Source organism: Pteropus vampyrus, unplaced genomic scaffold, assembly GCF_000151845.1.
Source record: "Pteropus vampyrus isolate Shadow unplaced genomic scaffold, Pvam_2.0 Scaffold82, whole genome shotgun sequence".
NCBI lineage: Eukaryota > Metazoa > Chordata > Mammalia > Chiroptera > Pteropodidae > Pteropus > Pteropus vampyrus.
This window is the reverse complement of record NW_011888863.1, coordinates 5,387,674-5,400,366: the sequence shown is the minus strand read 5'-3', so window position 1 is coordinate 5,400,366 and position 12,693 is coordinate 5,387,674. Positions and strand designations below refer to the sequence as shown.

At 38.3% G+C, this 12,693-nt stretch overlaps 1 long non-coding RNA gene across 1 annotated transcript in view; it reads left to right on the top strand.

Moving 5' to 3' along the window:
- The window catches only part of LOC111741821, a 45,613-nt gene that overhangs the window by 29,455 nt on the left and 3,465 nt on the right, over positions 1-12,693 (top strand). The window lies entirely within an intron of this gene.

Below are 12,693 nucleotides of genomic sequence, written 5' to 3'. Positions count from 1 at the left end.
TAACATGAAAAATTATATTTCTTATAATTTACTAAGCTTTCTAATATGAAAATGAAAAACCGTGGGCATGAATTTAATGTTTGGGGTAGGATGAGGAAGGAATATATTATGTGGAGTAATTCAGTGAGAAGGCAAAATTAACTTAAATATTACCTGATTGCAGGATGAATCTGTATATCTTTAGTCCAATGTTTTCATAATGCATTAAGAGTTTTCTCCTTTAAGGCAATAACTAAATGGGCATGCATATAATTCCAGGCAACTATAGAAATGGTATTTAGTAGAAAAATATTTTTTTCCTTATGTTTGATGATTTATTTCAGATTTGTTGGCAGATTTGTTTCAGCCTTGTACCAATGCTCCCAGTACAAATTCATGCGAAATTATTTGTCACAAACAGCTCTGAAAGTTATACAACAACAAAATTCCCACCTAATGTCCTTCCCAGCTTATACAATGTGGATCCATCATTATTTACAAACTCTCAGGAATAGTAATCCCAATGCCGCTGCTGCTGCTGATCAGGATGATAGCTGTCTCACGTGTTAAGTAGTTATTTATTACATGTACTATTGTATTTAGTCCTCACGCCAAATCTGTAGAGACTGTATTGTTATGATTGTTATTAACACTCCCATTTTTTGAGAACAGAAAACAAGTGACTAAGAAAGGTGAGATATCTTGCCTAATACTGACTATTTGGGAGAGCCAAGATTCAAACCCCAGTCTCTCTGACTGTAGAGTCAGAGTTCTTTAGTCATAGTCTGTATCACCTCTGAAAAGTTTTATCAAGCTTATCCAACCCATGTCCTACTCCAAAAGTACAAGCACAGGTCCCTCAAATAATTTTAATACTAAGTACATTTCTACATTAAAAATATTAATAGCTTTCTTTTCAAAAGAGGGGAGGTTGCTCTCCTCACTCAAAAGTGTCAACTTGGTAAATGTCTAGCTCATTTCAGCAGGGCTGTGACATGTTGTTTAGTCAGGCTCATTCTCCAATGAACCCAGGGCTTGGAGATTAAAAAGAAAAAGTAATCTATTAATGTTGGCATTTATCTCAACATATTAGCAAAAATGTCCCACCTAGAAGGCTATAAAGAATCATTCAGTAGACAGATTTTTAGCAGACACAAACATGAAAGAAGCTCCCCACCCTTCAGAGTTTAACAGGAGACCAGTCAGACACACAAGTGGGAAAAGGGCTGAGTCACTGAGCTAAGCCTTTGCCAGTGACTTGACCCCAATCCCCCATGGCATGGTGGAGGCTGAGAGTCTTCAAAGTCTGTATTTCCAACCAGCTTCCAGGTGGCTGTGAGAGCTAAGGAAAGCTGGGTATCTCTCTTTCTCAACGCAGCCTTTGCACACTGATAGTTTGAACTTCCTTATAGTATGGCAGTCTCAGGGTGGTCAGACCTCTTGTCTGGTGGTTGGCTTCTCTCAGATTGAGCATTCCAAGGCACCTCTCTATGACAGGAATATCTAAGTTTATGGCTATCTTTTTTTTTTTTTCACACGGCCCGTGACCCCTCAAACACTAAGAACCCTGAATCTACTATAACTGTTTCACGATACAAAGATGACCTCAGACCTTGACAGCAGATGTGCTAGAAGGTCTCCTGACTCTTGTCCTGTTCCTTTCATGGGAGGCAGAGGGTTGCACGGGTTTGTGACATAGTCTTTAGAGTCACACAAACTTGGGTCCAGACCCTGGGTACATCTTTCAGTAGCTATTTCATTTTGGGCTGCTTATTCTTTTGGTCTCAGTTTCTTTATCTGTAAAATGAAAAAAGTAACAGCCCTTATCTTACAGGAGTGCGTGAAGCTTGGGTGGTAGATAGTCAGAATTCAAAAGACATTAACTGTTAAAGGCCAGTCTCCCTGTTATACACTTTCACGGCCTTTAGAACTTTCCCTTTGTAGCACTTATCACAACTGTGATCAATTTTACTATAACTACTATGTGGTGTCTGCATTCTCTATCAGACTACATAGCCTTTGAGGGCAGGAATCATATGTGTCTTGTATTTGGCTTCAATGCTAATGCCCAGCAGAGTACCAGACACACAGGGTACACATTTAATGAATGACAGTTTCCATGTATGCAGACTTGCTCGAAGTGGTAAATGTTTTGAAAGGCACAGAATTGGAAATTATGAGTAATAGGCCTTCTAAGCTACATATCAATAGTATTACTCCTTTTATAGCACTTCTGCTAGTTTATTATGAAGAAGGTCAAGAAGGATTATTCAGAGAACAAAAGAGACAATTATCCCCCTTGAGAAAGACCTGTGAGGTTGCAAGGAGAGAAAAGAGTGTAGGTAACAGTGGGCTGGAGAGTTCTGAGACCAGAGGAGACAAGACTTCGATGGGGACATTAAAATAACTCTGGACTGGACCAAATGAGAGAGCACATCTGCAGTCAGTTGTCATATCCGTTTGTGGTCAGTGAGGCAAACCAGAAAGATGTTAGGAGGCAGAGACAAGCTGGATGCAGGAAAAAAATGGAAAGCAAAAGGGGTTCATAGGTCACTCTCTAAAAAAATAAGGCAGGCACTGCAATTATTCCGATTGGTTGAGAGAAAAGGCATTCTCATATAAGCCAAAGGGAGATCTCCTGACTCATAGTTTTCAGGACACCATTGGGTCTTTGCAGTAAAATTCACATTTGGCAAGAGCTTGGATCTAAGTGATAACAGGGCTCCTTGCTTTTGTTTCTCGTGCTGAGATTTACAGAGCACCAGGCTATTAAGCAGTCTGCAAGGATCACATGCCCAGTTAGGAAGGTGATCAGATGTAATGACTCACCTCAGCTTGTTGCCACCCAATAGTGCTTCTGTCATCTTTATGGCAAGGAGAGTAAAGACATAGGAAATTTTAAGAAATCAGATAATTCAGATAAAATTCTTTATCTGACAAGGCAGCAGAATAAATCAACTCCAAAATATAAAGTTCAAAAGAGATAAGACCTTATAATTACTGCTATTAAAAAAAAAGTCTGCATGTCAAATGGCTGCTATTTATGGATTTAATAGAGGAAGAAAATCACGCAGTATGTGCTCAAACTTCTAATATGTATGAGCCATTCTTACCATCAGTAACCAACAGGTAAAAATGCATAAGTTTAATTTTAAAAAATGAAAATAGGCTACAAAATGAAATTTTTATTTCAATATAAGATGTGACTAAAAAATATCAACTGATCTTTCTGTGTAGTTTGTAGAATTCTAATAAGCTTAATTACTGGTGTCATTAGTTCTAATAGGCTTAATGATGGGTATCTTTGATATTAAAAACAATGTGCCTCATTGCCTTCTAGTCAAAACACAAGTATTTGCCCAGGGGCTCCAAAAGGAGAAAGAGTAGGAGGGTCTAAGAGACTGTAAATGGTGCTCATAGAGAGGGTGCAAGGGTCTGGGAATAAGGAAAAAGAGCTTAGGGCAAAGAATGTGTGGGATATATCTTTCAGTATGTATCTTTAGCTATAAAATGTATCCATGCAATTATGGCATGTTACAAACACGAGAGCTTTCCTTCTGTGATCACTTGCCTAAAGCCAAATCATAGAGGATATAAAATAGATCTTTGAAAGACATGGCTATGCCTATACTTCATGCTGAATTGCCACAAAAACAGGTCTTGGGGCAAGTATTCACCTGTTGGGTACTAGCAACGCCAGTCTGGGTAGTTTTGGGATATCATCCTTGCCCACTCATGTGATCCCAGATCACTGCTCCCATCACAAGGGCTGGCTCAGAATTCCTCTTTCCTGCCACCTCTTTCTTTTCTCCTCTCTACTTATGCCTTGTGCAACCCAACTGTTAGCAACACCTGTGGACCCAGACAAGGCTCACTGGCAACCTCACTCAGAAAGCTGCTCGCACTGGAGCTAGCAGTTTTAAGAGTGCTCAGCCAGAGGACTACATAGGCCTGTGTGGGCCACCACAAATGACCAATCAAAAAGTGTCAGTATCAACATGGAGGAGGCTTAAAGAGATATAATGAATCCAGGCCTCAAATGTAATGACAGAGATCCACTCCTACTTGGCCACTATCTAGTTCAAGGCTCTTAAACTCAACAAACCTCCACGTCCTCATGTAAACTACAAATGAAAATGTGTCCTAATGAGGAAGACAGAGTTCTAGCTCTATCTTTTTGTAACTCAGGCCTGTCCATGTCAGCGCATGTAAAATTGTTCAGGCATGCATACTCCACAACATATACCTCAGGCCTCATGGCACCCCTAGAATATACCAACCACCCACTGGGAAAGCTGGAAGGAACAAGATTAAACCAAAGAGCAGCAATTGATCCTCTTGTAATCAGAGACTTTAGGTTTATTTCACTTAAGATTTCCATGGCACCACTCCATATAATCAAGATCATAATGAGATATCACAAGGTCTAAACTGGTTTAGAATAGCATTTCTCAAACAGAGACACTGGATCATTTGTGGGAATGTATCATACAGATGCAGGTCAATAACCTGAGCCAAAGATCATTGTTCACAAACTGGAATCAGGTGTCCTGCCGGGAAGCCATTAGCACTGTTTGCTCAGGTGTCCTGTCCCTGGCCCCCAGGAAGCTCCCTGAGCTTTTCCTGGCAGAGAAGCTGCACCCCTATCTTGGGTAGATGCTCATGGTCACAGATTTAACAACGACTTTACATAGGGAGGAGTTGAGGGATGATGGTGTAGGATTTTGAATACTTACTTAATCTTCAACTTTCTTTGATGGAGAGTCAATTTAAATAATCACAATTCATCCATTCAATTATTTTTCTCAGAAATAGTTTTTGAGCAAATGCCGAGTGCAGTCATTGTGCTGGACTCTGGGGTATCACAGTGATTAAAATAAGTGGTTGAGAAGAGATGCATAAATGACTAACCATAATGCATTGCTAAAATTAAGGCACATTTACAAACAACTACATAGTAGAAGAACGAATTAATTCTGTTGAAAGTGGAGGTGAGATATGGTTCAGAGAGTGCTTCAAAGATGAAGTCACATTTTGAGTTAACTGTAAAGGGTGAACCAGAGTTCACTAAGGGAGGGATTTAAAGCGGAGGTGATTTAAAGCAGAAAAAAGAGCAGAGATGGGGAATCAATTATGAGTTAGCTGATAATAATTTTCTGGGAAATAAATTGATAATTATCTTCATAAGATAAATCCACTTTGCAGTTATAAACGAGAGGCAGTTTAATGAGCATGGGTGTTGGAGTTTGATCACTCAAGATTTGAATGAATGCTCTTTCACCTGCTAGTTGTCCATCCAGGGACAAGTTGCTTCTTAAACTTTCTCAACCTCAGCTTGTCATCTTCAGATGAGCAGAACACCTTCCATCTCCCACTTTACGTGATTGTTGTATTTGAGAGAACATACACAAAGTAGATGCTTCATAAATCTTGATGGATCTTTCTCATCACCCTTCTACTTCATAGAAAGAGGTGGGGCCACACAACATTGAACCTGCTTCATTGAGTGTTTGTGTAAATTAATTTATTAATTTAAAGTTCACATGAGTGTTGCTAAAGACTAACTTTATTACATTGTGTAATAAAGCTATTATAAATTGAAATAAAAAGGAATTTAATTACATTCACACATATAGATTGACACCAAGTCACGTAAAAAAAGAAATTCTTTGCTGACCTACACCAAAAATACCCTGAGCACAGACAAATATTTTCATTGAGAGCATAGAGCTGAAAGTTATTACCATAGTGCTGCTGCTGCTAAAACACAGTCCATTGATACATGAATCTGAGAGGAAGTAGGAAATTGGGAAGGATGGCACGATTTAAAGGAGGCGGGCAAGGAAAGTGTAGTGTCACCATGGAGTCAAGACCCAGCTCCGACTCACAGTCTGGCAGGCCATGATTATGAGCAGAGCAGCTGTGAGGTCCAGATCTGAAACATGTACACACAGGTTCCTTGAGCACTTAGCTCAGCATCACCTCCAAGGCCTTCTGAAGGTTAAACAGAGAACCAGGCTCACCAGCAGCAAGGTCCTGGAGCAAAGCCAGGTGCCTGGGTCAGGTTGAGCACTCATCACTGCACATGAAGATATACAAACACAGGTAACCATGACCTGCAATGCTCCCGGGCGTAGCAAATTGGAATGAGGCAATCACACACTGGGCAATCATGACTCATGCTTTAATGATGCCTTGAAGCTCTGCTTCTCATCCCACAGTCCAGTTAGGAGCTACTGGGAAGCCTCAGCAGCAGCAGAAAGTACCAGTCGAATGTTTTCTGCTACAAAGACTGTAATGTCTCATGTAGCAGAGACTCAGAGAGGAAACTAGTGTTAGAATGGCTAGCACTGATACCAGATCTAAGGTCAATTGATGTGAGTGACTACACAAAGAAGCTGTTCTTCTGGCCTCTCTGGCTACCACAGAACATTCAGATACAAGCACCAAACATTTATTGACCATCTTCCCTATGTCCCAGCTTGTGCTGGGAATTATGAGGAAATTAGAGCTCTGATAGATAAGGTGCTTATAACCAACTAATGTGACCCTACACCAGGTTCACATTAGTGAGCATCACCATGTTCAGTAATTGTGTTTTATTTCAGTCCATGAAATTTTTCCCAAGTTCCTCCTATTTGCTTCATATTGTGCCAATGAGAGTGTCTTAAGGAGTTTGTGCTCTGGAGGAGAGTCAAAAGAATATATTAAATATGATACCAGGAAACTTCACATGCCTTAAGAGAAGAAATAGTTGTCACAGGAAGACAGAAGAATGAAACTACTTCGGATTGGAGAATCTGGGAAAGCTTTGTGGAAGAGCTGGCCTGTGAACGGGGACTTAAAGACAGATGAGAAGGATTTCAGGAAGTGAAGGCAACGTGCATTCAAGGCCAGAAAGAAAAAGGTGCATTCCAGGCAGTCTAAGGAACAAGAGGAGCTAAGGAACAGGAGTCTAAAGCATATGGGGTGTTTCCAGACGGAGAGGCAGAAAATGACAAGGACCTGGAGTATATGAAAGTGTAGGTATAGAGAGAGGGTGATGGGAAGCAAAACAGGCAGAGAAATTTGGGCTAGAACATAAAAAGCCTTGAATGCCACACTCAGTCAGGTGGACTTCATTCTTTTATAATGAAATGCTAAATTGTGGGATACTGAGGAATTAAAAAAAGGAATTTGGTCAACTCACAGTCAAAGAAAAATGCACACAAAACATATTTCTGCTTCAAACTGTAGGCTGCCAAGACCAGAGAGGTGGATTGGGCTAGGCTGACACCACAGGCCATCAGCACTTTCAGGAAATCCTACCATATATCACCAGGCCTGGCATATGGGTGAGGACAGGGTCTTGCACCGAGCAATCTGTGCTGGCAATAAACATGTGCATGAATGTTTATGGAAAGAATGAATAAATGAATAAATTTTTCCTTGCCTATCCAAGTTGGAGTCAATTTCTCTCCCTGCTGAGGTTCTTGTATGTATCACAACAAACTGCTAGTTTTTATAGTTGCTTTTCTGATCCTTTGCTTTCTTGTGGGACTCTAGGCAACTTGTGGTCAGGGACCAGTCTGTGCCTGCTCATATACCCTTCCAGTACCTAGACAGTGCCTTACACCCAGTAGGCATTTATGAATAGGTGTTGAGTGTCTAATTAATATGGCAGTTGAAATACTCTAGTGAAGTCACGTGAGTACCAAAAAAAAGTGTTAAAATTTTTTTTCCCATCCTTTTATCAGTTATGTTCTATTTCTTGTTCCTAATTCAACAAAGAGAAATTATTTCTCATTATTCCTTTATTCCTGCATGATTTAAAAAATTTTAAATATAATTTATCCTTAGTTTTGTACAAAGTGAATCTTTCTTTTTTTTTTCTATCTTCCTCCTTGAAAACCGGAACTGAGCTCTGCTTTTTAAAAATGAGTCCCTTGTTTTTCATTTTCCAGTTTAATTTGTCTCACCAAACAATTTCCTTGGCTTCTTCCTATACCTCTCCCGTCTTATGAATGCAAATGGCCTTCTCCAATATCCTTCTCTAAATGAATATCTGCTCCTAGTCTGTCACCCCTTTTATCCTGTGCCCATAAATTCTTTTCACTTAGTACCAAAGCCTTCTGAAACTTTTTTAAAAGGTTATTTCACTAATAGGATTTTTTCCCTTGGAAACCGACCTACATTCTATCAACTTGAGATCACTCTGCCCAAGGTTACCTGCAGTTTCATGCATCCCTCTCTGCAAGTGTTGTATTAGATGGTTACCTGCCCAACTCATTTGTTCCTTCTCCTAATAATTGTCTCAAGGTACTCGAAGCACAAGTTTCAACTGAACGAAAACAAGTTACTTGTCCGTAGTATAATGCTGGTATTTAAGCAATGTTCAACATACCGACAATGACCCATTGTAAGAAATTCTATAGGGTTTACAGCAGAAGCATTTTTGCTTCATAAAAGAATTTTTTAAAACTGTATCTTCTCTCATATTTTAGGTTAATATTTAAATTTGCCTCATAATTTTAAATAGGATTTCCAGTTCATTGCATATCTGACATTTTAAAATAAAACCTTAATATCACTGCATTAATCGTACCCAGTGGAATCTAAATGCCATAGTAATGTGAAACTCTATTATCTTTCACTTATACAAACATGAAGAAGCTCTTTTATAACAGCTGGGATATTTTACATCCTTCCTTTTCTCTTGAAGGAAATATTTCTGTTCCATGACTACCATTTTAGCTTGCTTTAAGATGTATTTATGCTGGGAAATCTCTCAATTGTTTCATCTCTCATCATAGATATGTATATAAATTAAAAAATTTTAGTTTTCTATAGCTAGAAGACTTTAAGTATTAAAAAACTTTAATATGAATTAAGTTGTCACTATATTTGTTATTAAAATAGCCTTGATCAAACCACACACACATATGCATACACAACAAATTTTGATAATTACATATTGAATGTAAAAATGTCCTTTTGGGGCTCTTGCTCTTGTATCTGTGAGCAAATGTTACCTACTGCTTGAACAAAACAGTGGGCAGCATTTTTTCTTTACAAATTGTCCATGTATATAAGAATGGGAGGAATTGTGATCTAGTGATGATGGCTCAGTTGTTTGAACTCTTTTCAGAATTTCAAAATTCACATAGTGATTTATCATCAAAACTGTTTTTAATGTTGTAGCAGCTGAAAACTCAATTCCTTTGTCAAAAGCAAATAATTGGAACCCACCTGATGCAAATGATTTGAAACTGTGACATTAGAGTTATCTATTTGTCCAGTTTCTGAAAAATATTCCATGAGGCTTTATTTTTATCAAAGAAATTTTTGCTTATTTCTGTTATCTGTCACTTAAAGACATCTTGATTAATCCAGCAAACTTACAATGGGCTGTCAAACGGAAATATTGTTATTTTACTATACCTTTGCCAAAATAATACTTAAATATATAGAATATTTTAAATAAAATACTTTAAAATATATTTATTATATTTTGTATGTAATGTAAATACTAAGTTTTAAAATATTTTCATCAAAATGTGGAGCTTTAACTCATTCAATTTATGAAAAATATCTATTAGCTTAATTGAGAAAGCCAGCCTTCATTAACAAACCAATTGCAAATCAGATGTGCTTTCTGTCACTAAGTCTGGCTTTATGTTTTTAATTTGAATAAACCTATGATACCCATTTTCATAAAAACTATCTCCTTTCTGAATTCAGAAAACCCAGCACAGGCCCAAATGCCCTATTTCTAATGCCATGCTTTATCCTTTTGAGAAAGAGACTTGAAGAAAGAGATGAGGTGGACTTTGGTTTGGTGGGGCCTTGATTAAAGGCAGTTTTGTTGGTCTGAGTACTTCAGATTGTCTTCACTTGTGCATCAGGTTTTTACAAAAGAGTTGTGATGGATTTGTACAATACTGGATGAGTGAGAATGTTGACTTAAGTTTGTAAAGAAGAAAAACTCTCTGTGAACAGGAAAAAAGGGGAAAAAATCATTATGGTGCCATAACTGCAAGTACATTCGCAGGCAGGTCAATTTTAGAAAGTCTCCAGGTGGAAGTTAAGGCTCTGGAAACTGATTTTCTAAAACATGCCATGCCCATATGCCCCTGGGGATGTATTTGTCCCCTCTGAGATGCACAGGTACCTTTTCCAGCCGGCTTACAGTGTACTGCCTATGGTTATTATGATGGGCACATGGGGACCAGACAATTCCAACTCAGTACATCATCGACAGAGGCTTAGAGACAGAATTTCTCTACCTTAAAAATCAATAACTTCACTTTTGTTCCCATAGAATAACTGGACTTCTAATGAAATAACTTGGAATATAACTTCTAGGTCACATAGTCTGTCATTCTAACTTGAAGAATGTCGTGTTAACTTTTCATGATTCTCTCAGAGAATTCACAGTTCTGTATCATAAATGTTATGAATAAGGAGAGAGAGTGAGGAAAAGGTAAAATATAAATTTAGAACAAGAATAATGAGTCAGCCTGATAATAGGCACCTCAAATGATGCTTGCTGCTTAAAACACCAGGGGGTGTCAATCTTCTGCAATAAAAGACTGTGGGCCTTTATTCATATTTCTAATGATAATGATGTTTAATAATTTCAAAAAACTTGTTCATCTTAGATGTTCAATAAAGGCAATTGTGATCACAAAGGGAAGTTGCAAGCCGATACATGGCATATTATTTATAAAGATAAAGAAAATGTTTTATTCTTATTTACCAGTTGTTATTTGAATTCAAGTAGAAAGAAAAAAATCAATTTTGCTTTGTATTTCATTGAGTTCCGCAGTGTAAATAGGGTGCACAGTGAAAAGCAATATGTCACATAAGCAAGTTTACAATTCTTAGAAACAGCTTTGTCATAGGTCAAGAGACACTAAAATTATATTTACTGAATGGAAATAGAATGGTTTCATGCCTATCAAAAGTATGTTTAGCCAGGGGAAAACACTCCAAAATAATGAATCTCTATTTGCTATAAAGAGATTATTAATAGCATTAAAATATCATAAGGAAAGCAGAGAAAACTGTCATAAAGATAAGCTATTTAATTGATTAGTTGAAAATTATTCCCAGCACCCAATTATTCAACAAATTTGAGTATATATCATTTTTCCATATTTCATAATTGTGGGGAAATCACTGCAAATACAATATAATTGTATTTCGAAAATGTGGATGCCATGGAAAAAATAGGAAGACAAGGTGCTAAGCCAGTTTTTTTCACCTTGCTCCACCTGTAATGCAATTCAAAGCCAAAATACTTCTAAATTCTCACTGATGGGCTCTTTTTGAGCAAATGCTAGTCCACACGCTAGTCCTGCAAAGCTGGAGGTGAGAATCTCAGCCGTTAAAGGTTTTTCTTGTGATCATGTCCAAGATTGGGAAAAATCGGGCATAAATGTTTTTTCTTACCATGGAGCCACCAGGAAACAACCTCCAAACTACATCTGCAAGTGCTAGTAGCACCTCAAGAGGGACTCTTGAGGGCATCAGACAGCCTATTCACAGTTGCAGCCGAAATACAATGAGCAAAAACATAACTTTCAGAATTTTTACTAAAGGCCCTCTTACAGAAATTCCTACTCATCTGAGACCTTGAAGTATAAGGCTGCTATAGATAAAATAAACGCCTCCCCACCAAAAAAGAAAGAAAGGAATATATTATTCAATCATTTGAAAAATTTCTTGAGATAGAGATGCAGAAAACAGATTTCTGAAGTTTGCCATAAAATTACTAAGAAGTCATAATAATCCCAACTGAATCAATGTTGCAGTAGGGAAAAATACACGTGTGGAGAGCACGGTGAGGGGATGGCCACATACCTCAACAGACATTGTCTGTTAATGTCTACACGCTAAAGTATTTCGCTAAAACATTAGTTTAGTCTTTATCCTTGTGACACAGAACAGGGCAAATTCCCCTTAGTTGAGGGAAGGCCAAGCCATGCACTGAGAGAAGAAGAGGGTCCTTTGGTGGAGAGTGTAGAAAGAATTCAACACATGCGCTAAGTCAGAGTCAAAAGGAAAGTTTATTAGAAAAGGGACAACGCTCCAAGGGGCATGGTGTGTCTCCTCTCAGAGGCAGAGTGTGAGTGAGAGAGCCTAAGAGAAATGAAGGCAGTGAGAGAGACAAAGTAAAGAGTACCAAGGGAAAGACAGCTAGAGTAAGGGCAGTGAGAGGAACCCAGAGTGTCCGGGGAATTCAGCTTATATATCTTTCTTTAGTTCCTGTGAGTTACAGTTTAAAGACTTTGTTTACCCATTTCCTTTGATATAGACATACAGAGAGGAAGGGGAAAGGGAAGAGTATGTAGAGTGAAAGGCTTACTGGCAGTTCCTAGCCTTTAATCCATTGGTTCCCTATGGTTTTAGCCATAGGGAATGAACGATTCTATTTGGGTAGGGCTGCCAGTTAAAGACTCTTTTTTTCCTGTTTCTCCTGCACTGTGTGGGGAATGGGTTGTTAGCAATCCCAGCAGAAATCTTCCTTTGTTCTGCAGGTGTCCTCCTGGCCTGGCTGCAGAGTGGATCAGTTTATTGCAGTCTCTGAATGTTGCTTGATTTAACACTTTAGTTCTCTTGACTCCTCCCTATATTATTTGTTCAGTTACTCGCTTCTGTTATGCAAATATCTCCTTTTTGGTAAATCAACTTCGAAAGTGAGGGTCTAGACTAGCACCGTACAACAGAAAT